Here is a 23,651-nt window from a genome sequence, read left to right as displayed (position 1 = left end):
ACTTGAATCTGGGAGGGCAAAGGTTGCAGTGAGCTGAGATCACACCACTGCACTGCAGCCTGGTGGCAGAGTGAGACTCCACCTCAAAAAAAAAAAAAACAAAAAAAAAAACAGAACAGATAAAGGAGGCACATTCAAGTGAATAAAGTTATTGCTGTTGGCAGCATAGTTGACTTCTCACAGGCTTGACGTTGGGCCTGAGAAGTGAATGCCCCTAAAGGGAGGGCACTGCCCTGGAGGATCTTGTATGGCTTGTAGTGTCACTTGGGTAGTAGGGACACAAGTGGGCAAGGTTTTTTTTTTTTTTTTAGACGGAGCTTCGCTCTTGTTACCCGGGCTGGAGTGCAATGGCGCGATCTCGGCTCACCGCAACCTCCGCCTCCTGGGTTCAGGCAATTCTCCTGCCTCAGCCTTCTGAGTGGCTGAGATTACAGGCACACGCCACCATGCCCAGCTAATTCTTTGTATTTTTAGTAGAGACGGGGTTTCACTATGTGGACCAGAATGGTCTCCATCTCTTGACCTCGTGATCCACCCCGCCTTGGCCTCCCAAAGTGCTGGGATTATAGGCGTGAGCCACCGCGCCAGCCGGCAAGGTTTTTAAAAATCATTGAGCTCTATACTTAATATAGAGCTGTGCATTCTGTACTATGTGATCTTTCATATTCAGGTTTTATCAGTCATAAGCATCTTTGAGAAAAATACAAACCCATAAAAGGAATAATAACCAGTGCAAAAATACAATGGGGGAAAACTGATAACAGCACTTAAAATATATAATAACCTGTAGACTTATATGCAAGGTAAATGTTTACAAAACGTTAAAACTTTCCTGAATACCATTATTTTTAGGACAAAAGAAAAACTTTACCCAAATGGACAGTCAGACCAGGCATTGGATAAGAACCATTAAGTCGGCCGGGCGCGGTGGCTCAAGCGTGTAATCCCAGCACTTTGGGAGGCCGAGGCGGGTGGATCACAAGGTCGAGAGATCAAGACCATCCTCGTCAACATGGTGAAACCCTGTCTCTACTAAAAATACAAAAAATTAGCTGGGCATGGTGACGCGTGCCTGTAATCCCAGCTACTCAGGAGGCTGAGGCAGGAGAATTGCTTGAACCCAGGAGGCAGAGGTTGTGGTGAGCTGAGATCGCACCGTTGCACTCCAGCCTGGGTAACAAGAGCTAAACTCCATCTCAAAAAAAAAAAAAAAAAAAAAAAAAAAGGCCGGGCGCGGTGTCTCAAGCCTGTAATCCCAGCACTTTGGGAGGCCGAGGCGGGTGGATCACGAGGTCAAGAGATCGAGACCATCCTGGTCAACATGGTGAAACCCTGTCTCTACTAAAAATAAAAAAAATCAGCTGGGCATGGTGGCACGTGCCTGTAATCCCAGCTACTCAGGAGGCTGAGGCAGGAGAATTGCTTGAACCCAGGAGGCGGAGGTTGCGGTGAGCTGAGATCGCACCATTGCACTCCAGCCTGGGTAACAAGAGTGAAACTCCGTCTCAAAAAAATAAATAAATAAAAATAAAAAAAAATAAAAAGGACCATAAGTCAATTAAAACACAAACACCTCCTGGGAAAACACCCAGGAAGATGCCTATTTTACAAAAGACCGTAAGTTATGAAAACATAAGCCACTGCATTCCATCCTATCCATACTGAGAGAAATACAAAGGAAAATCTCCACCGCTGGACTGGCAGAGATGTGAGCGGAGACAAATCCAGCCAGGCTCCTGCCCAACCCTCTCAGCCCTTCCTTCTATGTGACCCCGTAACTACCATCTCCAAGAATCCAGCAAGAGGAGCTGTGATGTCCTTCAGTTCTCCCACTTTCATTCCTGTCCTAACCGAGGAACACCAGGTGCTTTGACTGCTCTGTGAGCTGAGCAGCTCATTTCTCTCGCAGGCTTGAACCAAAGCTGGAGCCCATGAATATTCCCAGGCACTAAACAAAGATATTTGAATTTTTACCCAAAATGCAGAAAGAAACCGGCACTGACCCTGAGCCAAATTCCTGAATCTTTCCTATAAACTCCATACTGTGACACCCTTGACAGGGACATACCTAAACAGAACATCCTTTTCTCTCAGTGTCTATCCAAGCATACGCTACACCACCAGGTAAGTTCCCCTAATGAACACTTTGAACCAACCACCCTGGAGCTTGGTGCTTCCTTCTTTGGAGTCCCAACAAGTCCCATTTCCACAGAGACTAAGGCACTCCCATGTGGGAATTCCTCTACCAACAATTTTAGGGCAACTCCAGCTGGAGGTTCAGCCTGAGGAAATGAGAGCCAACCCCAATTCTAGTATATTCATCACAGATATGATTAAATAAAGGCAAACCATTGCAAACAACCTAAATGCCTCTTCCGGCTGCTCTACCAAAGCACCAAAGCCATGGTGACTTACAAACAACAGATTATTACTCACAATTCTGGAGGGTAGAAGTCAGTGATCAGGGCCTGCTTTCTGGTTGCTGAGGCTGGCTCCCCGCTGAGTCCTCACAAGGTAGAAAGAGAACAAACTCATTCTGGGACTTCCTTTAAGACGATGTATCTCTTCGTGGGGGCTCTGCCCTCAGGGACTTATCCATCCCTAATAACCTCCCGAAGGCCCCACCTCCTAACACCACCCCACTAGAAGGATTGGTTTTCATTATGTAAATTACATTCAGTTCACTGTCCATCAACAGGATTGATTAAATGAGAGTTCATCCCAATAGCATACCCACGCAACCAATAACAAATAGTCTCAACCCTGATACAAACAAACTCTGCCAATTTTGAGACAAGGGGGGGCGCTCCAAACACTGCCTATGTGACACTAAGAACAAATTATTGTTAACTGTTTGGGGTATTTTTTTTTTTAAGTTCTCTTTGAGGCTGGATGCGGTGTCTCATGCTTGTAATCCCAGCACTTTGGGAGGCCAAGGTGGGTGGATCGCCTGAGGTCAGGAGATCAAGACCAGCCTCGCCAACAGGGCACAACTCTGTCTCTACTAAAAATATAAAAAATTAGCTGGGCATGGTGGCAGGTGCCTGTAATCCCAGCTACTTGGGAGACTCAGGCAGGAGAATTACTTGAACCCAGGAGGTGGAGGTTGCAGTGAGCTGAGATCTCACCATTGTACTCCAGCCTGGGCAACAGAGCAAGACTCTGTCTCAGAAAAAAAAAAAAAAAAAGTTCTCTTTGAAAGATACAAACTAGAATATTTCATGACTGTTAGTGAAATGATTACCCTGGCAGTGCACAGATAGTTATCTAAGCTAGCAATGGGAATGAAGGGCATCAGCACAGTCTCTCTTCTTTTGTGTTCCTCTGAACTATTCCACAAAAGCTTCTCCAGTCACCCACTTCACTCCCCCAGATGCAGTTTCACTCTGTCACCCAGGCTGGAGTGCAGTGGCACAGTCTCTGCTCACTGCAACCTCTGCCTTCTACATTCAAGCGATTTTCCTGCCTCAGCCTCCCAAATAGCTGGGACTATAGGCACCCACCACCAAGCCCAGCTAATTTTGGTATTTTCAGAAGAGATGGGGTTTCACTGTGTTGGCCAGGCTGGTCTCAAGCTCCTGACCTCCTGATCTGCCCGCCTTGGCCTCCCAAAGTGCTAGGATTAAAAGCATGAGCCACCACACCCAGCCACTTTTTTTTTTTTTTTTTTTTTTGGAGATGGAGTTTCACTTTTGTTGCTGAGGCTGGAGTAAGTATAATGGCAAGATCGCAATTCACTACAACCTCCTCCTCCTGGGTTCAAGTGATTCTCCTGCCTCAGCCTCCCAAGTAGCTAGTAGCTGGGATTGTAGGCATGCGCCACCATGCTCAGCTAATTTTGTATTTTTAGAAGATATGGGGTTTCTCCATGTTGGTCAGGCTGGTCTCGAATTCCCAACCTCAGGCAATCCGCCTGCCCCCAACCTCCCACAGTGCTGGGATTACAGGCATAACCTACCCACCGCACCCAGCCGAATGATGCTTTCTTCCACAACAGGCACTAATGCAAAACTGCCCGGGAAAAAAAAAAAAAAAAACATAAAACAGTTCTATTGAAGTCAAATAAAATATAGAGACAAATATCTGACATTAAAATGTTTTTGTTTTTTGTTTTTTTTTTTTTTTTGAGACGGAGTTTCACTCTTGTTACCCAGGCTGGAGTGCAATGGCGCGATCTCGGCTCACTGCAACCTCCGCCTCCTGGGTTCAAGCAATTCTCCTGCCTCAGCCTCCTGAGTAGCTGGGATTACAGGCACGCGCCACCATACCCAGCTAATTTTTTGTATTTTTAGTAGAGACGGGGTTTCACCATGTTGACCAGAATGGTCTCGATCTCTTGACCTTGTGATCCACCCGCCTCGGCCTCCCAAAGTGCTGGGATTACAGGCTTGAGCCACCACGCCCGGCCTAAAATGTTTTTTGTTTGTTTCTTTATTTTTTATTTTTAAGACAGGGTCTGGCTCTGTTGCCCAGGCTAAAGTGCAATGGTGTGATCACAGCTCACGATAGCCTCAAACTTCTGGGCTCAAGCAATCCTCCCACACCAGTCTCCCAACCAAATAGCTGGAAATACAGCTATGTGCTATCACACACAGTTAATTTTTTAGTTTTTGTAGAGATGAGGTCTTGCTATGTTATCCAGGCTGGTCTGGAACTCCTGGTTTCAAGGCATCCTCCCACTTCGACCTCCCAAATTGCTGGGATTACAGATGTGAGCCACCGCACTTGGAAAAATGTTTTACTTGGAAAGAAAGAATTGCAATTCGGCTGGGCGCAGTGGCTCACGCCTGTAATCCAAGCACTTTCAAGGCCAAGGTGGGCGGATCACCTGAGGTCAGGAGTTCAAGACCAGCCTGACCTACATGATGAAATCCCGTCTTAAAAAAAAAAAGAAAGAAAGAATTGCAATTCAAGGCATACACACAGACTGGATGGTTTGTTATGTCTAAAGAACAAAGAGAAAATTAGAGTTTTGTTGTTTTTTTTTTTAAATGTTGGGCCAGGCGCCATGGCTCATGCCTGTAATCCTAACACTTTGGGAGGCCAAGGTGGAAAGATCCCTTGAGTCCAGCAGTTTGCAACTCACTTGGACAACACAGGGAGACTCTGCCTTTACAAAAGAATGAAAATAAAATTAGCCAGGTATGGTGGTATGTGCCTATGGTCCCAGCTACTCACGAGGCTCAGGCAGGAGGATAGGTTTGGCCTGGGAATCAAGTCTGCAGTGAACTATGAACACACCACTGTACTCCAGCCTGAGTGACAGAGTGAGACCCTGTCTCAAACAAACAAACAAAAAATGTTATATTGCTCTTTGAAAAAAATTCATTGGCACTAGTAAGAATGTGGGGAGTGGGACACGGTGGCTCATGCCTGCAATCCCAGCACTTTGGGAGGCTAAGGCAGATGGATCACCTGAGGTCAGGAGTTTGAGACCAGTCTGACCAACGTGGAGAAACCCTGTCTCTACTAAAAATACAAAATTAGCTTGGCATGGTGGTATGCGCCTGTAATCTCAGCTACTCAGGAGGCTAAGGCAGAATTACTTGAATCCAGGAGGCAGAAGTTGTAGTGAGCCGAGAATGTGCTATTGCACTCCAGCTTGGGCAACAAGAGCAAAACTTTGTCTCAAAAAAAAAAAAGAATGTTGGGGAGCTGGCAGTGGGTGAAACTATTTGAATCGTAGCAGGTTTCAGCAGCCAATAGATAAAACTGGTTTCAAGTGACAGCCCACAGTTTCAGCAGCCACTTGAGGTCAGGGGTTTGAGACCAGCCTGGCCAACATGGTGAAACCCTGTCTCTGCTAAAAATACATAAATCAGCCAGACGTGGTGGTATACTCCTGTAGTCCCAGCTACTTGGGAGGCCAAGGCAGGAGATTTGCTTGACCGGTGGAAGCAGAAGAAGTTGCAGTGAGCTGAGATCACACCACTGCACTCCAGCCTAGGTGACAGAGCAAGACTCCATATCAAAAAAAAGTCTGGAAATTTTTCTTTCTTTAAAAATAAAGATGGGAGCCTTGGCCAGGTACGGTGGCTCAAGCCTGTAATCCCAGCACTTTGGGAGGCCGAGGCGGGTGGATCACGAGGTCGAGAGATCAAGACCATCCTGGTCAAAATGGTGAAACCTCGTCTCTACTAAAAATACAAAAAATCAGCTGGGCATGGTGGCACGTGCCTGTAATCCCAGCTACTCAGGAGGCTGAGGCAGAAGAATTGCCTGAACCCAGGAGGCAGAGCTTGTGGTGAGCTGAGATCGTGCCACTGCACTCCAGCCTGGGTAACAAGAGTGAAAGTCCGTCTCAAAAAAAAAAAAAAAAAAAAGATGGGAGCCTTGCTTTGTCAACCAGGCTGATGTCCGGCTCCTCACCTCAAGTGATCCTCTTATCAGCCTCCCAAAGTGTTGGAATTATAGATAGGTATGAGCCACCACACCTGGCCTAGTCTGGAAATATTTGCATATGATCTAGGAGGTTGTATTAAGTGTCTTTAAAGTTCTTTTACATTCTGAACCAGGCACTGTGGCTCACACCAGTAATCCCAGCACTGTGGAAAACTGAGGGAGGCAGATCACCTAAGGTCAGAAGTTTGAGACCAGCCTGGCCAACATGGTGAAACCCCTGTCTCTACTACAAATAACAAAAATGAGCCAGGCATGGAGGTGTGCATCTGTAATCGCAGCTACTCAGGAGGCTGAGGCAGGAGAATCCCTTGAACCCAGGAGGCAGAGGTTGTGCAGGGAGCTCAGATCTCTCACCATTGCACTCCAGCCTGGGCAACAAGAGCAAAACTCTGTCTCAAAAAAAAAGTCTTTTATTTTCTGTCTTTATTCATCCATTCTATAGAAATCAAAACTGGATATAGGGATGGTTTAGACAAGAAACTGGAATAAATAGACCCAGTCTCCAAGGATGGGCCTTACGCCTGTAGCCAAAAGACGGCAAAGTCAAACAAGGCGAGGTGGCTCACACATATTATTCCAGCATTTTTGGAGGCTGAGGCAGGTGGATCACTTGAGTCCAGGAATTCGAGACCAGCCTGGACAACGTGGCGAAACCTCATCTCTACAAAGTATAACCAAAAAAGTACGTGTAGTCCCATCTAGTTGGGAGGGTCATTCTAGCCCAGAAGGTTGAGGACGCATTCACCTGAGCCCGCGCCACAGAACTTCATGCCCTCCGACCTGAGTCACAGAGTGAGACTCTATCTCAAAAAAAAAAAAAAAATTGCAAAGTCAATATACTGTTGTTTAAATATAAAATAAAGTGTTTAGACATATCATATTTTATTATTTTTCATATTAACTTACTTCTTCAATAACTAAACATCTACGATTCCCTAACATATAAAACAAATATATACAGCTTCTAAAAACATGGTACAAGGCCAGGTACAGTGGTTCACACCTGTAATCCCAGCACTCTGGGAGGCCACAGTGGAAGGATTATGTGAGCCCAAGAGTTTGAGACCAGCCTACGTGACATAGGGAGACCCTATCTCTATAAAACAATTTTAAGAAAATTAGCTGATCATGGCAGCATGCACCTGTGGTCTCAGGAATTTGGGAGGCAAAAGTGGGAGGATCACTTGAGCCCAGGAGCTCGAGGCAGCAGTTACCTATGATTATGCCACTGCACTCCAGCCTGGGTGGCAGAGTGAGATCCTGTCTCCAGAAAAAAAAAAAAAAAAAAAAAAAAAACGAGGCTGGGCGCAGTGGCTCACACCTGTAATTCCAGCACTAGGTGAGGCCAAGGCGGGTAAATCACATGAGGTCCAGAGTTAAAGACCATCCTGGCTCACACGGTGAAACCATGTCTTTACTAAAAACACAAAAATTAGCCATAATGGTGGGTGCCTGCAGTCCAGCTACTCCGGAGGCTGAGGTGGAATGGCTTCAACCTGGGAGGCAAAGGTTGCAGTGAGCCCAGATCGTGCCCAGTGCACTGCAGCCTGGGTGACAGAGCAAGATTCCATCTCACATGTACCCCAGAACTTAAAGCATAATAATTAAAAAATAAAATAAAAATTAAAAAAAGAAAGAAAAAAGAATCGATAAAAAAGTAAACAAATCAGCCTCATGGATTATAGTGAAGAAAAATAAATTTTAAAGAAGTCAACAAAGCACAATAGAAAAAATGACTGATATGCTAAAATACTGATAATACAATGAAGTAAAAAGGAAAATTAGAAGAAAATGTCCAGTACATTCACATCTTAGTAAAGGATGCCTTTGTTACATATGACTAAATAGAAATCCAAGAAGAGTCTGCTACAAAATCCTAACAATTTCTCCCAGACATGAACTAACAGATAATCTTATTTTCCTCCTTTTGCTTTCGAAGGATTTTCCAAATCTTCTAAAGCAAAGATTATTTTTATTTCTTCGTTTTTTAAAAAATACAGTCTCACTCACTGTCACTCAGGCTGGAGTACAGTGGCACGATCTCAGCTCACTGCAACCTCCTCCTCCAAGGTTCAAGCGATTCTCCGGCCTCAACCTTCCAAGTAGCTGGGATTACAAGCATGCACCACCACACCCAGTTAATTTTCTAAATTTTAGTAGAGAAGAAGTTTCACCATGTTGGCCAGGCTGGTCTTGAACTTCTGGCCTGAAGTGATCTGCCTGCTTCAGCTTGCCAAAGTGCTAGGATTACAGATGTGAGCCACGGCCTCTGGCCTAAAATTATTTTTAAAATCAGAAGAAATATTACAAGAGTTTTAAATATTGTCTTTCCAACTCTTCTTGTGGAAATGCTACTAAACGGATAAGCAAAAAACGATTGTGACAGAAAAGGTCTTTGGTGCTACATGAGCACATGGAGGCCACTCAGTGAGAGAGAAACTCAGTTTCTTGGAGAATGGACTGCAGTGACACAGAAGAAACCTGGGAATGACTGAACTTCCTCTGCAGGATAAACCACAGGGGAGTGCACAGCACCCCTGCCACCTCAGTGTGGGGGACACCAGGAGACACGCCAGGGAGGAGGGGGGCAGGGCAGAGCTGGGGGAAAGCTCTGGAAAGGTCAGAGCCTGGGTTGATCCTGGTCAGATATCTGACTTCTTTCTGCACATCCTCTATCAGAGCTGCTCATAATGTCTCCTCTTCTCAGACCCTAGGGCTTAAGTGAGGAGTTGTTACTGAACGAGAGACCAGGGTGCACAGGACAAGCACCTGTATTAAAAGGTGCTGTATCGGCTGGACTCTGTGGCTCATGTTGTAAACCCAGCACTTTTGGTGGCCGAGTCAGGCAGTTCACGAGACTGAGACCAGCCTGGCCAATTTGGTGAAACCCGGTCTCTAATAAAAATACAAAATTAGCTGAGCATAGAGGCGCGCACCCAGTTCGTGGGAAGCTGAGGCAGAAGAATTGCTTGAACCCAGGAGTCAGAGGTTGCAGTGAGCCAAGATCACGCCATTGAACTCCAGCCTGGTGGACAAAATGAGACTCTGTCTCAAAAAAATAAAATAAAACAAAGGTACTGCATCTTAGAACCATCGGGGACTCACAGTGGTTTCACTCCATCAAGTAAATTACTTTTGGATGGTGTAATACAGGATTTGATGAAAAGAGTCCTAAGTTCTAATTTTGATAGGAAGACATAGAAACAACACTTTATTTCATTTTTGACACAGGGTCCCCCGCTGTTCCCCCAGACTACAGCACAGTGGCATAATCAGGACTCACTGCAACCTTGACCTCCCAGGTTCAAGTGATCTTCCCACTTTAGCTTCCTGAGTAGCTGGGAATATAGGTGCTGTCACCACACCTGGTTAATTTTTTATTTTTATATATATATTTTTTTTGGTGGAGATGAAGTCTCCCTGTGTTGCCCAGGCTGATCTGGAGCTCTAGGACTCAAACGATCTTCCTGCTTGAGTCTCCCAAAATGCTGGAATTGCAGGTGTGAGCCACCAAGCCCAGCCTTGAATTCTTAAAATTATCCTTAGCACATGTGAATAGAGTTTGTGAACTGTACAAGAACCTTAAAGTCATAATCGGCATTCACCTTAGAATCTTGTAGCACAGTTAGGCTTTTGAAGGAATCTTAGCCAGCCAGTAACTATTCCCTAAACAATGACTCTTTTCAGGGCCCCGTGCTATATACAAAGATACAGATTCCTTAGTAGTTGTCAATATCCGATTAACTATGACCTTTTGCATAGGAGGTGCCTGTGGGTGAGGGAACATCAGTTCTAGTATCTAATTCAGACAATACTGACCCCCAGGCCACCTGGCACCAACCCCATTTGCACTCTAAATATTGTTGCCAATTCTCCCTGAGCAACACTTTAGAAACATAGTCCCTGGTAAAGAATATCAGAAAGGGCTGGGCGCCGGGGCTCAAACCTGTAATCCCTGCACTTTGGGAGGCCGAGGAGCGCAGATCACTAGGTCAAGAGATCGAGATCATCTTGGTCAACGTGGTAAAATCCCGTCTCTACTAAATACACAAAAATTAGCTGGGCATGGTGGCGTGTGCCTGTAGTCCTAGCTACTCGGGAGGCTGAAGCAGGAGAATTGCATGAACCCGGGAGGCAGAGGTTACAGTGAGCCGAGATTGTGCCACTGCACTCCAGCCTGGCACCTGGCGACAGAGTGAGACTCCGTCTCAAAAAAAAAAAAAAAAAGAATAAAAGAATAGCAGAAAGCTACAATATAAGTAAAATTAAAAATCAGTTCCAAATGTAAATTTTCTAATTGTTTGACAAGTTTAAAAAAAATACTATTTAAATAATAGCAGGAATGGGCTGGGCAGGGTGGCTCATGCCTGTAGCCCCAGGACTTTGAGAGGCCCAGATAGGCAGATCACTTGAGATTAGGCAGTTGAGGCCAGCCTGGCTAACCTGGTAAAACCCAGTGTCTACTAAAAAAAACTACAAAAATTACCCAAGTGCGCCTGTAATCCCAGGTACTCAGGAGGCTGAGGACTGAGAATCACTTGAACCCAGAAAGCAGAGTTTGCAGTAAGCTGTGATTGTGCCACTGCACTCCAGCCTGGGACACAGAATGACACCCCGTCTCCAGTAAATAATACCGAGAGTGAAGAGCTTAGAAAAACAGATATATGTGTGGGTGGGCACGGTGGCTTGTGCCTATAATCCCAGCACTTTGGGAGGCCAAGGCGTGTGGTTAACCTGAGGTCAGGAATTTGAGACCAGCCTGGCCAACATGGTGAAACCTTGTCTCTACTAAAAATACAAAAATTACCTGACAGGCAGATACCATGATCACGAAGGTGGTTTTCCCAGGGCGAGGCTCATCCATTGCACTCTGGGTGTGCTGACCACTGCGATTTCCCCAAATGTGGGAAATTCTACTGCATGATTTGTGGTAGTGGGGGACTGTGTTTGTGCTTTCCCTTGATAACAGATAAAAATAAATGAATAAAAAATAAAATAAAATAATTAAAAAATAATAATAAATAAATAAATGAATGAATACATTAACCAGGTGTGGTGGTACATGCCTGTAGTTCCAGCTACTTGGGAGGCTGAGTGAGGAGCATTGCTTGTACCTAGAGGCAAAAGTTACAGTGAGCTGAGATCACACCACTGCATTCCAGCCTGGGCTACAGAGCGAGACTTCATATCCAAATAAAATAAAGGGCTGGAAATGTTTCTTTCTTTAAAAATAAAGATGGGGGTCTTGCTTTGTCAACCAGGCTGGTGTCCAACTCCACACCTCAAGTGATCCTCCTGTCGGCCTCCCAAAGTGTTGGCATTACAGGTATGAGCCACCACACCTGGCCTAGCTTGGAAACATTTGCACCTGATCTAGGAGGTTGTATTAAGTGTCTCTAAAGTTCTTTTACATTCTAAGCAGGGTGCCGTGGCTCACGCCAGTAATCCCACCACTTTGGGAAGCTAAGGGAGGCAGATCACCTAAGGTCAGAAGTTTGAGACCAGCCTGGCCAACATGGTGTAACCCCCATCTCTACTACAAATGCAAATCCCAGCTACTCAGGAGGCTGAGGCAGGAGAATCCCTTGAACCCAGGAGGCAGAGGTTGTGCAGCGAGCTGAGATCTCTCACCATTGCACTCCAGCCTGGGTTACAAGAGCAAAACTCTGTCTCAAAAAAAAGCTCTTTTATATTCTGTCTTTATTCATCCATTCTATAGAAATCAAAATTGGATATTACAGGGATGTTTTAGAAACTAAATTGGAATAAGTGGACCCACTCTCCAAGAATGGACTTTATGCCTATAGCCAAAAGTTTGCATGGTGAGGCAGGGCGAAGTGGCTGACACCTGTAGTCCCATCTAGTAGGGAGGCTAAGATGAGAGGATCACTCCAGCCCAGAAGATTGATGATGCCTTCACCTGAGACTGCACCACTGCACTTCATGAATTCCAGCCTGAATGACACAGTAAGACTATTAAAAAAAAAAAATAGCAAAGTGAATATGCTGTTGTTTAGGGCTGGGTAGGGTGGCTCACTCCTGTAATCCCCACACTTTGGGAGACCGAGGTGGGTGGATCATGAGCTCAGGAGATTGAGACCAGCCTGGCCAATATGGTAAAATCCCGTCTCTACTAAAAATACAGAAATCAGTCAGGTGTGCTGGCAGGCACCTGTAGTCCTAGCTACTCGGGAGGCTGAGGGAGGAGAATCACTTGAACCTGTGACGTGGAGGTTGCACTGAGCTGAGATTGCAAGACTGCACTCCAGCCTAGGTGACAGAGTGAGACTCCATCTCAATATATAGATATATATACAGCAATTTCCCTGCCTCAGCCTCCTGAGTAGCTAGGATTACTGGCGTGTGCTACCATGCCCAGCTAAGTTTTGTTTTGTATTTCAGCACATATGGGTTTCACCATGTTGGCTAGGATGGTCTCGATCTCCTGACGTCATGATCTGCCCGCCTCTGCCTCCCAAAGTGCTGGCATTGCACGCAAGAGCCACAGCACCTGGTCAGATTATTTTTATAATCAGAGGAAATGTTACTTGAGTTTATGTCAGTCTTTTCAACTCTTCTTGTGGAAATGTTACTAAACGGATAAGCAAAAAATGATTGTGACAGAAAAGGCCTTTGGTGCTACATGAGCACATGGAGGCCACTCAGTGAGAGAGAAACTCAGTTTCTTGGAGAATGGACTGCAGTGACACAGAAGAAACCTGGGAATGACTGAACTTCCTCTGCAGGATAAACCACAGGGGAGTGCACGGCACCCCTGCCACCTGAGGGTGGGGGACACCAGGAGACATGCCAGGGAGGAGGGGGGCAGGGCAGAGCTGGGGGAAAGCTCTGGAAAGGTCAGAGCCTGGGTTGATCCTGGTCAGATTTCTGACTTCCTTCTGCACATCTTCTATCACAGCTGCTCACACTGTCTCCTTTTCTCAGACCCTAGGGCTTAAGTGGCATGTTATTTAACCAGAGACCAGGGTGCACAGGACAAGCACTTGTATTAAAAGGTGCTGCATCGGCTGGACTCTGTGGCTCATGTTGTAAACCCAGCACTTTTGGTGGCCGAATCAGGCATATTACGAGATTGAGACTAGCCTGGCCAATCTGGTGAAACCCCGTCTCTACTAAAAATACAAAATTGGCTGAGCATAGAGGCACGCACCCAGTTCGTGGGAAGCTGAGGCAGAAGAATTGCTTGAACCCAGGAGTCATAGCTTGCAGTGAGCCAAGATCACGCCATTGAACTCCAGCGTGGTGGACAAAATGAGACTCTGTCTCAAAAAAATAAAATAAAATAAAGGTACTGCATCTTAGAACCACCGGGGACTCACAGTGGTTTCATTCCATCAAATAAATTACTTTTGGATGGTGTAATACAGGATTTGATGAAAAGAGTCCTAAGTTCTAATTTTGATTGGAAGACATAGAAAAACACTTTATTTCATTTCTGACATAGGGTCTCCCTCTGTTGCCCAGGCTGGAGTGCAGTGGCATAATCAGGACTCACTGCAACTTCGACCTCCCAGGTTCAAGTGATCTTCCCACTTTAGCTTCCTGAGTAGCTGGGAATATAGGCGCTGTCACCACACCTGGCTAATTTTATATATATATATATATATATATATATATATATATATATATATATATATTTGGGTGGAGATGAAGTCTCCCTGTGTTGCCCAGGCTGATCTGGAGCTCCAGGACTCAAACGATCTTCCTGCTTGAGTCTCCCAAAATGCTGGAATTGCAGGTGTGAGCCACCAAGCCCAGCCTTGAATTCTTAAAATTATCCCTAGCACATGTGAATAGAGTTTGTGAACCGTACAAGAACCTTAAAGTCATAATCGGCATTCACCTTAGAATCTTGTGGCACAGTTAGGCTTTTGAAGGAATCTCAGCCAGCCAATAACTATTCCCTAAACAATGACTCTTTTCAGGGCCCTGTGCTATATACAAAGATACAGATTCCTTAGTAGTTGTCAATATCCCATTAATTATGATCATTTGAATAGGAGGTGCCTGGAGGTGAGGGGTCATCAGTTTCAGTATCTAATTCAGACAATAATGATCCCCAGGCCACCTGACACCAACCCCATTTGCACTCTAAACTATTGTTGCCAATTCTCCCTGAGCAACACTTTAGAAACATAGTCCCTGGTAAAGAATAGCAGAAAGGGCTGGGCGCCGGGGCTCAAACCTGTAATCCCTGCACTTTGGGAGGCCGAGGAGCGCAGATCACGAGGTCAAGAGATCGAGATCATCTTGGTCAACATGGTAAAACCCCATCTCTACTAAATACACAAAAATTAGCTGGTCATGGTGGCATGCGCCTGTAGTCTCAGCTACTCAGGAGGCTGAAGCAGGAGAATTGCTTGAACCCGGGAGGCAGAGGTTACAGTGAGCCGAGATTGTGCCACTGCACTCTAGCCTCTAGCCTGGCACCTGGCAACAGAGTGAGACTCCGAATCAAAAAAAATAAAAAATAAAAAAAAGGCCGGGCGCCAAGCCTGTAATCCCAGCACTTTAGGAGGCCGAGGCAGGTGGATCACGAGGTCGAGAGATCGAGACCATCCTGGTCAACATGGTGAAACCCCATCTCTACTAAAAATACAAAAAACTAGCTGGGTGTGGTGGCGCGTGTGTAATCCCAGCTATTTAGGAGGCTGAGGCAGGAGAATTCCCTGAGCCCAGGAGGCGGAGGTTGCGGTGTGCCGAGATTGCGCCATTGAACTCCAGCCTGGGTAACAAGAGCGAAACTCCGTCTCAAAAAAAAAAAAAAAAAAAAAAAGGAATAAAAGAATAAAAGAAAAGCAGAAAGCTACAATACAAATAAAATTAAAAATCAGTTCCAAATGTAAATTTTCTAATTGTTTGACAAGTTTAAAAAAAATACTATTTAAATAATAGCAGGAATGGGCTGGGCAGGGTGGCTCATGCCTGTAGCCCCAGGACTTTGAGAGGCCCAGATAGGCAGATCACTTGAGATTAGGCAGTTGAGGCCAGCCTGGCTAACCTGGTAAAACCCAGTGTCTACTAAAAAAAACTACAAAAATTACCCAAGTGCGCCTGTAATCCCAGGTACTCAGGAGGCTGAGGACTGAGAATCACTTGAACCCAGAAAGCAGAGTTTGCAGTAAGCTGTGATTGTGCCACTGCACTCCAGCCTGGGACACAGAATGACACCCCGTCTCCAGTAAATAATACCGAGAGTGAAGAGCTTAGAAAAACAGATATATGTGTGGGTGGGCACGGTGGCTTGTGCCTATAATCCCAGCACTTTGGGAGGCCAAGGCGTGTGGTTAACCTGAGGTCAGGAATTTGAGACCAGCCTGGCCAACATGGTGAAACCTTGTCTCTACTAAAAATACAAAAATTACCTGGCAGGCAGATACCATGATCACGAAGGTGGTTTTCCCAGGGCGAGGCTCATCCATTGCACTCTGGGTGTGCTGACCACTGCGATTTCCCCAAATGTGGGAAATTCTACTGCATGATTTGTGGTAGTGGGGGACTGTGTTTGTGCTTTCCCTTGATAACAGAAAAAAATAAATGAATAAAAAATAAAATAAAATAATTAAAAAATAATAATAAATAAATTAATGAATGAATAAATTAACCAGGTGTGGTGGTACATGCCTGTAGTTCCAGCTACTTGGGAGGCTGAGTGAGGAGCATTGCTTGTACCTAGAGGCAAAAGTTACAGTGAGCTGAGATCACACCACTGCATTCCAGCCTGGGCTACAGAGCGAGACTTCATATCCAAATAAAATAAAGGGCTGGAAATGTTTCTTTCTTTAAAAATAAAGATGGGGGTCTTGCTTTGTCAACCAGGCTGGTGTCCAACTCCACACCTCAAGTGATCCTCCTGTCAGCCTCCCAAAGTGTTGGCATTACAGGTATGAGCCACCACACCTGGCCTAGCCTGGAAACATTTGCACCTGATCTAGGAGGCTGTATTAAGTGTCTCTAAAATTCTTTTACATTCTAAGCAGGGTGCCGTGGCTCACGCCAGTAATCCCACCACTTTGGGAAGCTAAGGGAGGCAGATCACCTAAGGTCAGAAGTTTGAGACCAGCCTGGCCAACATGGTGTAACCCCCATCTCTACTACAAATGCAAATCCCAGCTACTCAGGAGGCTGAGGCAGGAGAACCCCTTGAACCCAGGAGGCAGAGGTTGTGCAGCGAGCTGAGATCTCTCACCATTGCACTCCAGCCTGGGTTACAAGAGCAAACCTCTGTCTCAAAAAAAAGCTCTTTTATATTCTGTCTTTATTCATCCATTCTATAGAAATCAAAATTAGATATTACAGGGATGTTTTAGAAACTAAATTGGAATAAGTGGACCCACTCTCCAAGAATGGACTTTATGCCTATAGCCAAAAGTTTGCATGGTGAGGCAGGGCGAAGTGGCTGACACCTGTAGTCCCATCTAGTAGGGAGGCTAAGATGAGAGGATCACTCCAGCCCAGAAGATTGATGATGCCTTCACCTGAGACTGCACCACTGCACTTCATGAATTCCAGCCTGAATGACACAGTAAGACTATTAAAAAAAAAAATAGCAAAGTGAATATGCTGTTGTTTAGGGCTGGGTAGGGTGGCTCACTCCTGTAATCCCCACACTTTGGGAGACCGAGGTGGGTGGATCATGAGCTCAGGAGATTGAGACCAGCCTGGCCAATATGGTAAAATCCCGTCTCTACTAAAAATACAGAAATCAGTCAGGTGTGCTGGCAGGCACCTGTAGTCCTAGCTACTCGGGAGGCTGAGGGAGGAGAATCACTTGAACCTGTGACGTGGAGGTTGCACTGAGCTGAGATTGCAAGACTGCACTCCAGCCTAGGTGACAGAGTGAGACTCCATCTCAATATATAGATATATATACAGCAATTTCCCTGCCTCAGCCTCCTGAGTAGCTAGGATTACTGGCGTGTGCTACCATGCCCAGCTAAGTTTTGTTTTGTATTTCAGCACATATGGGTTTCACCATGTTGGCTAGGATGGTCTCGATCTCCTGACGTCATGATCTGCCCGCCTCTGCCTCCCAAAGTGCTGGCATTGCACGCAAGAGCCACAGCACCTGGTCAGATTATTTTTATAATCAGAGGAAATGTTACTTGAGTTTATGTCAGTCTTTTCAACTCTTCTTGTGGAAATGTTACTAAACGGATAAGCAAAAAATGATTGTGACAGAAAAGGCCTTTGGTGCTACATGAGCACATGGAGGCCACTCAGTGAGAGAGAAACTCAGTTTCTTGGAGAATGGACTGCAGTGACACAGAAGAAACCTGGGAATCACTGAACTTCCTCTGCAGGATAAACCACAGGGGAGTGCACGGCACCCCTGCCACCTGAGGGTGGGGGACACCAGGAGACACGCCAGGGAGGAGGGGGGCAGGGCAGAGCTGGGGGAAAGCTCTGGAAAGGTCAGAGCCTGGGTTGATCCTGGTCAGATTTCTGACTTCCTTCTGCACATCTTCTATCACAGCTGCTCACACTGTCTCCTTTTCTCAGACCCTAGGGCTTAAGTGGCATGTTATTTAACCAGAGACCAGGGTGCACAGGACAAGCACTTGTATTAAAAGGTGCTGCATCGGCTGGACTCTGTGGCTCATGTTGTAAACCCAGCACTTTTGGTGGCCGAGTCAGGCATATTACGAGATTGAGACTAGCCTGGCCAATCTGGTGAAACTCCGTCTCTACTAAAAATACAAAATTGGCTGAGCATAGAGACACGCACCCAGTTCGTGGGAAGCTGAGGCAGAAGAATTGCTTGAACCCAGGAGTCATAGCTTGCAGTGAGCCAAGATTCATGCCATTGAACTCCAGCGTGGTGGACAAAATGAGACTCTGTCTCAAAAAAATAAAATAAAATAAAGGTACTGCATCTTAGAACCACCGGGGACTCACAGTGGTTTCATTCCATCAAATAAATTACTTTTGGATGGTGTAATACAGGATTTGATGAAAAGAGTCCTAAGTTCTAATTTTGATTGGAAGACATAGAAAACCACTTTATTTCATTTCTGACATAGGGTCTCCCTCTGTTGCCCAGGCTGGAGTGCAGTGGCATAATCAGGACTCACTGCAACTTCGACCTCCCAGGTTCAAGTGATCTTCCCACTTTAGCTTCCTGAGTAGCTGGGAATATAGGCGCTGTCACCACACCTGGCTAATTTTTTATTTTTATATATATATAGATATATTTGGGTGGAGATGAAGTCTCCCTGTGTTGCCCAGGCTGATCTGGAGCTCCAGGACTCAAACGATCTTCCTGCTTGAGTCTCCCAAAATGCTGGAATTGCAGGTGTGAGCCACCAAACCCAGCCTTGAATTCTTAAAATTATCCCTAGCACATGTGAATAGAGTTTGTGAACCGTACAAGAACCTTAAAGTCATAATCGGCATTCACCTTAGAATCTTGTGGCACAGTTAGGCTTTTGAAGGAATCTCAGCCAGCCAATAACTATTCCCTAAACAATGACTCTTTTCAGGGCCCTGTGCTATATACAAAGATACAGATTCCTTAGTAGTTGTCAATATCCCATTAATTATGATCATTTGAATAGGAGGTGCCTGGGGGTGAGGGGGTCATCAGTTTCAGTATCTAATTCAGACAATAATGATCCCCAGGCCACCTGACACCAACCCTATTTGCACTCTAAACTATTGTTGCCAATTCTCCCTGAGCAACACTTTAGAAACATAGTCCCTGGTAAAGAATAGCAGAAAGGGCTGGGCGCCGGGGCTCAAACCTGTAATCCCTGCACTTTGGGAGGCCGAGGAGCGCAGGTCACGAGGTCAAGAGATGGAGATCATCTTGGTCAACATGGTAAAACCCCATCTCTACTAAATACACAAAAATTAGCTGGTCATGGTGGCATGCGCCTGTAGTCTCAGCTACTCAGGAGGCTGAAGCAGGAGAATTGCTTGAACCCGGGAGGCAGAGGTTACAGTGAGCCGAGATTGTGCCACTGCACTCCAGCCTGGCACCTGGCAACAGAGTGAGACTCCGTCTCGAAAAAAAAAAAAAAAAAAGGCCGGCCGCACTGGCTCAAGCCTGTAATCCCAGCACTTTAGGAGGCCGAGGCAGGTGGATCACGAGGTCAAGAGATTGAGACCATCCTGGTCAACATGGTGAAACCGCATCTCTACTAAAAATACAAAAAACTAGCTGGGTGTGGTGGCGCATGTCTGTAATCCCAGCTACTTAGGAGGCTGAGGCAGGAGAATTCCCTGAGCCCAGGAGGCGGAGGTTGCGGTGAGCCAAGATCGCGCCATTGCACTCCAGCCTGGGTAATAAGAGCGAAACTCCTCTCAAAAAAAAAAAAAAAAATAGAATAAAAGAATAAAAGAAAAGCAGAAAGCTACAATACAAATAAAATTAAAAATCAGTTCCAAATGTAAATTTTCTAATTGTTTGACAAGTTAAAAAAAATACTATTTAAATAATAGCAGGAATGGGCTGGGCGGGGTGGCTCATGGCTGTAGCCCTAGGACTTTGAGAGGCCCAGATAGGCAGATCACTTGAGATTAGGCAGTTGAGGCCAGCCTGGCTAACCTGGTAAAACCCAGTGTCTACTAAAAAAAACAACAAAAATTACCCAAGTGCACCTGTAATCCCAGGTACTCAGGAGGCTGAGGCCTGAGAATCACTTGAACCCAGAAAGCAGAGTTTGCAGTAAGCTGTGATTGTGCCACTGCACTCCAGCCTGGGACACAGAATGACACCCTGTCTCCAATAAACAATACCGAGAGTGAAGAGCTTAGAAAAACAGATATATGTGTCGGTAGGCATGGTGGCTTGTGCCTATCATCCCAGCACTTTGGGAGGCCAAGGCGTGTGGTTAACCTGAGGTCAGGAATTTGAGACCAGCCTGGCCAACATGGTGAAACCTTGTCTCTACTAAAAATACAAAAATTACCTGGCAGGCTGATACCATGATCACGAAGGTGGTTTTCCCAGGGCGAGCCTCATCCATTGCATTCTGGGTGTGCTGACCACTGTGATTTCCTCAAATGTGGGAAATTCCACTGCATGATTTGTGGTAGTGAGGGACTGTGTTTGTGCTTTCCCTTGATAACAGATAAAAATAAATGAATAAAAAATAAAATAAAATAATTAAAAAATAATAATAAATAAATTAATTAATTAATTAATTAACCAGGTGTGGTGGTACATGCCTGTAGTTCCAGCTACTTGGGAGGCTGAGTGAGGAGCATTGCTTGTACCTAGAGGCAAAAGTTACAGTGAGCTGAGATCACACCACTGCATTCCAGCCTGGGCTACAGAGCGAGACTTCATATCCAAAAAAAAAAGGGCTGTAAATGTTTCTTTCTTTAAAAATAAAGATGGGGGTCTTGCTTTGTCAACCAGGCTGGTGTCCAACTCCACACCTCAAGTGATCCTCCTGTCGGCCTCCCAAAGTATTGGCATTACAGGTATGAGCCACCACACCTGGCCTTGCTTGGAAACATTTGCACCTGATCTAGGAGGTTGTATTAAGTGTCTCTAAAGTTCTTTTACATTCTAAGCAGGGTGCCGTGGCTCACGCCAGTAATCCCACCACTTTGGGAAGCTAAGGGAGGCAGATCACCTAAGGTCAGAAGTTTGAGACCAGCCTGGCCAACATGGTGTAACCCCCATCTCTACTACAAATGCAAATCCCAGCTACTCAGGAGGCTGAGGCAGGAGAATCCCTTGAACCCAGGAGGCAGAGGTTGTGCAGCGAGCTGAGATCTCTCACCATTGCACTCCAGCCTGGGTTACAAGAGCAAAACTCTGTCTCAAAAAGATTGAGACTAGCCTGGCCAATTTGGTGAAACCCTGTCTCTACTAAGAATACAAAATTAGCTGAGCATAGAGGCGCGCACCCAGTTCTTGGGAAGCTGAGGCAGAAGAATTGCTTGAACCCAGGAGTCAGAGTTTGCAGTGAGCCAAGATCACGCATTGAACTCCAGCCTGGTGGACAAAATGAGACTCTGTTAAAAAAAAATAAAATAAAATAATGGTGCTGCATCTTAGAACCACCGGGGACTCACAGTGGTTTCATTCCAATCAAATAAATTACTTTTGGATGGTGTAATACAGGATTTGATGAAAAGAGTCCTAAGGTCTAACTTTGATAGAAAAACACAGAAGGCGGACGCGGCCTCGGGGAGCCCTCCCAGGCCCGGCTGCAGCCCACAAAAAAAAAAGAAAGAAAGAGAAGAAAAACACAGAAACAACACTTTATTTCATTTTTGGCATAGTGTCTCCCTCTGTTACCCAGACTGGAGTGCAGTGGCATAATCAGGACTCACTGCAACCTCGACCTCCCAGGTTCAAGTGATCTTCCCACTTTAGCTTCCTGAGTAGCTGGGAATATAGGCGCTGTCACCACACCTGGCTAATTTTATATATATATATATATTTTTTTTTTTTTTTTTTTTTTTTGGTGGAGATGAAGTCTCCCTGTGTTGCCCAGGCTGATCTGGAGCTCTAGGACTCAAACGATCTTCCTGCTTGAGTCTCCCAAAATGCTGGAATTGCAGGTGTGAGCCACCAAGCCAAGCCTTGAATTCTTAAAATTATCCCTAGCACATGTGAATAGAGTTTGTGAACTGTACAAGAACCTTAAAGTCATAATCAGCATTCACCTTAGAATCTTGTAGCACAGTTAGGCTTTTGCAGGAATCTTAGCCAGCTAGTAATTACTTCCTAAACAATGACTCTTTTCAGGGCCCTGTGCTATATACAAAGATACAGATTCCTTAGTAGTTGTCAATATCCGATTAATTATGATCATTCGAATAGAATGTGCCTGGGGGTGAGGGGTCATCAGTTCCAGTATCTAATTCAGACAATACTGACCCCCAGGCCACCTGGCACCAAGGCCATTTGCACTCTAAACTATTGTTGCCAATTCTCCCGGAATTGCTGGCATTACAGGCAAGAGCCACAGCACCTGGTCAGATTATTTTTATAATCAGAGGAAATGTTACTTAAGTTTGTGTCAGTCTTTTCAACTCTTCTTGTAGAAATGTTACTAAATGGATAATCAAAAAATGATTGTGACAGAAAAGCCTTTGGAGCTACATGAGCACATGGAGGCCACTCAGTGAGAGAGAAACTTAGTTTCTTGGAGAATGGACTGCAGTGACACAGAAGAAACCTGGGAATGACTGAACTTCCTCTGCAGGATAAACCACAGGGGAGTACACGGCACCCCTGTGAATTGCGTGTAAAACCAGCAACACTTTAGAAACACAGTCCCTGGTAAAGAAGAGAGGAAAGCTATACTACAAGTAAAATTAAATATCAATTCCAAATGTAAATTTTCTTATCGTTTGGCAATAAAAAAATACTATTTAAATAATAGCAGGAATGAGCTGAGCAGGGTGGCTCATGCCTGTAGCCCCAGGACTTTGGGAGGCCCAGATAGGCAGATCACTTGAGATTAGGCAGTTGAAGCCAGCCTGGCTAACCTGGTAAAACCCGGTGTCTACTAAAAGAACTACAAAAATTACCCAAGTGCGCCTGTAATTCCAGTTACTCAGGAGGCTGAGGCCTGAGAATCACTTGAACCCAGAAAGCAGAGTTCGCAGTAAGCTGTGATTGTGCCACTGTACTCCAGCCTGGGACACAGAATGACACCCTGTCTCCAATAAATAATACCAAGAGTGAAGAGCTTAGAAAAACAGATATACATGAGACTGTGTGAGGTGACTCATGCCTATAATCCCAGCATTTGGGAGGCCGATACTTGTGGTTAACCTGAGGTCAGGAATTTGAGACCAGCCTGGCCAACATGGTGAAACCTTGTCTCTACTAAAAATACAAAAATTACCTGGTAGGCAGATACCATGATCACGAAGGTGGTTTTCCCAGGGCAAGGTTCATCCATTGCGCTCTGGATGTGCTGACCACTGCGATTTCCCCAAATTTGGGAAACTCAACTGCATGATTTGTGGTAGTGGGGGACTGTGTTTGCACTTTTCCTTGATAATAAGTAAAAATAAAAATAAATAAATTAACCAGGTGTGGTGGTACACACCTGTAGTTCCAACTACTTGGGATGCTGAGTGAGGAGCATTGCTTGAACCCGGAGTCAGAAGTTGCAGTGAGCTGTGATCATGCCACTGCACTCCAGCCTCGACTGGATATGGGTCAAGACTCCATATCCAAAAAAAAGAGAAAAAAGAAAAATAAAGGGCTGGAAATGTTTCTTTCTTTAAAAATAAAGATGGGGGCCGGGCGC

General features: G+C 45.4%; 4 non-coding genes across 4 annotated transcripts; all 4 read left to right on the top strand.

Moving 5' to 3' along the window:
* Window positions 1-11,201: 11,201 nt before the first annotated feature.
* On the top strand, window positions 11,202-11,364 carry LOC141584097 (U1 spliceosomal RNA). Its single transcript, XR_012517067.1, has one exon. It is a non-coding gene; the product is annotated as a U1 spliceosomal RNA (small nuclear RNA).
* A 4,416-nt stretch (window positions 11,365-15,780) lies between these two features.
* LOC120363864 (U1 spliceosomal RNA) lies at window positions 15,781-15,943 on the top strand. The gene has a single exon (XR_005579290.2). It is a non-coding gene; the product is annotated as a U1 spliceosomal RNA (small nuclear RNA).
* A 4,385-nt stretch (window positions 15,944-20,328) lies between these two features.
* Window positions 20,329-20,491, top strand: LOC120363868 (U1 spliceosomal RNA). Its single transcript, XR_005579293.2, has one exon. It is a non-coding gene; the product is annotated as a U1 spliceosomal RNA (small nuclear RNA).
* A 2,741-nt stretch (window positions 20,492-23,232) lies between these two features.
* Window positions 23,233-23,395, top strand: LOC120363865 (U1 spliceosomal RNA). The gene has a single exon (XR_005579291.1). It is a non-coding gene; the product is annotated as a U1 spliceosomal RNA (small nuclear RNA).
* The last annotated feature ends 256 nt before the right edge of the window (window positions 23,396-23,651 follow it).

Source organism: Saimiri boliviensis, chromosome 3, assembly GCF_048565385.1.
Source record: "Saimiri boliviensis isolate mSaiBol1 chromosome 3, mSaiBol1.pri, whole genome shotgun sequence".
Lineage (NCBI taxonomy): Eukaryota > Metazoa > Chordata > Mammalia > Primates > Cebidae > Saimiri > Saimiri boliviensis.
The sequence above is the reverse complement of the archived record's forward strand: the minus strand, read 5'-3'. Positions and strand labels throughout refer to the sequence as shown.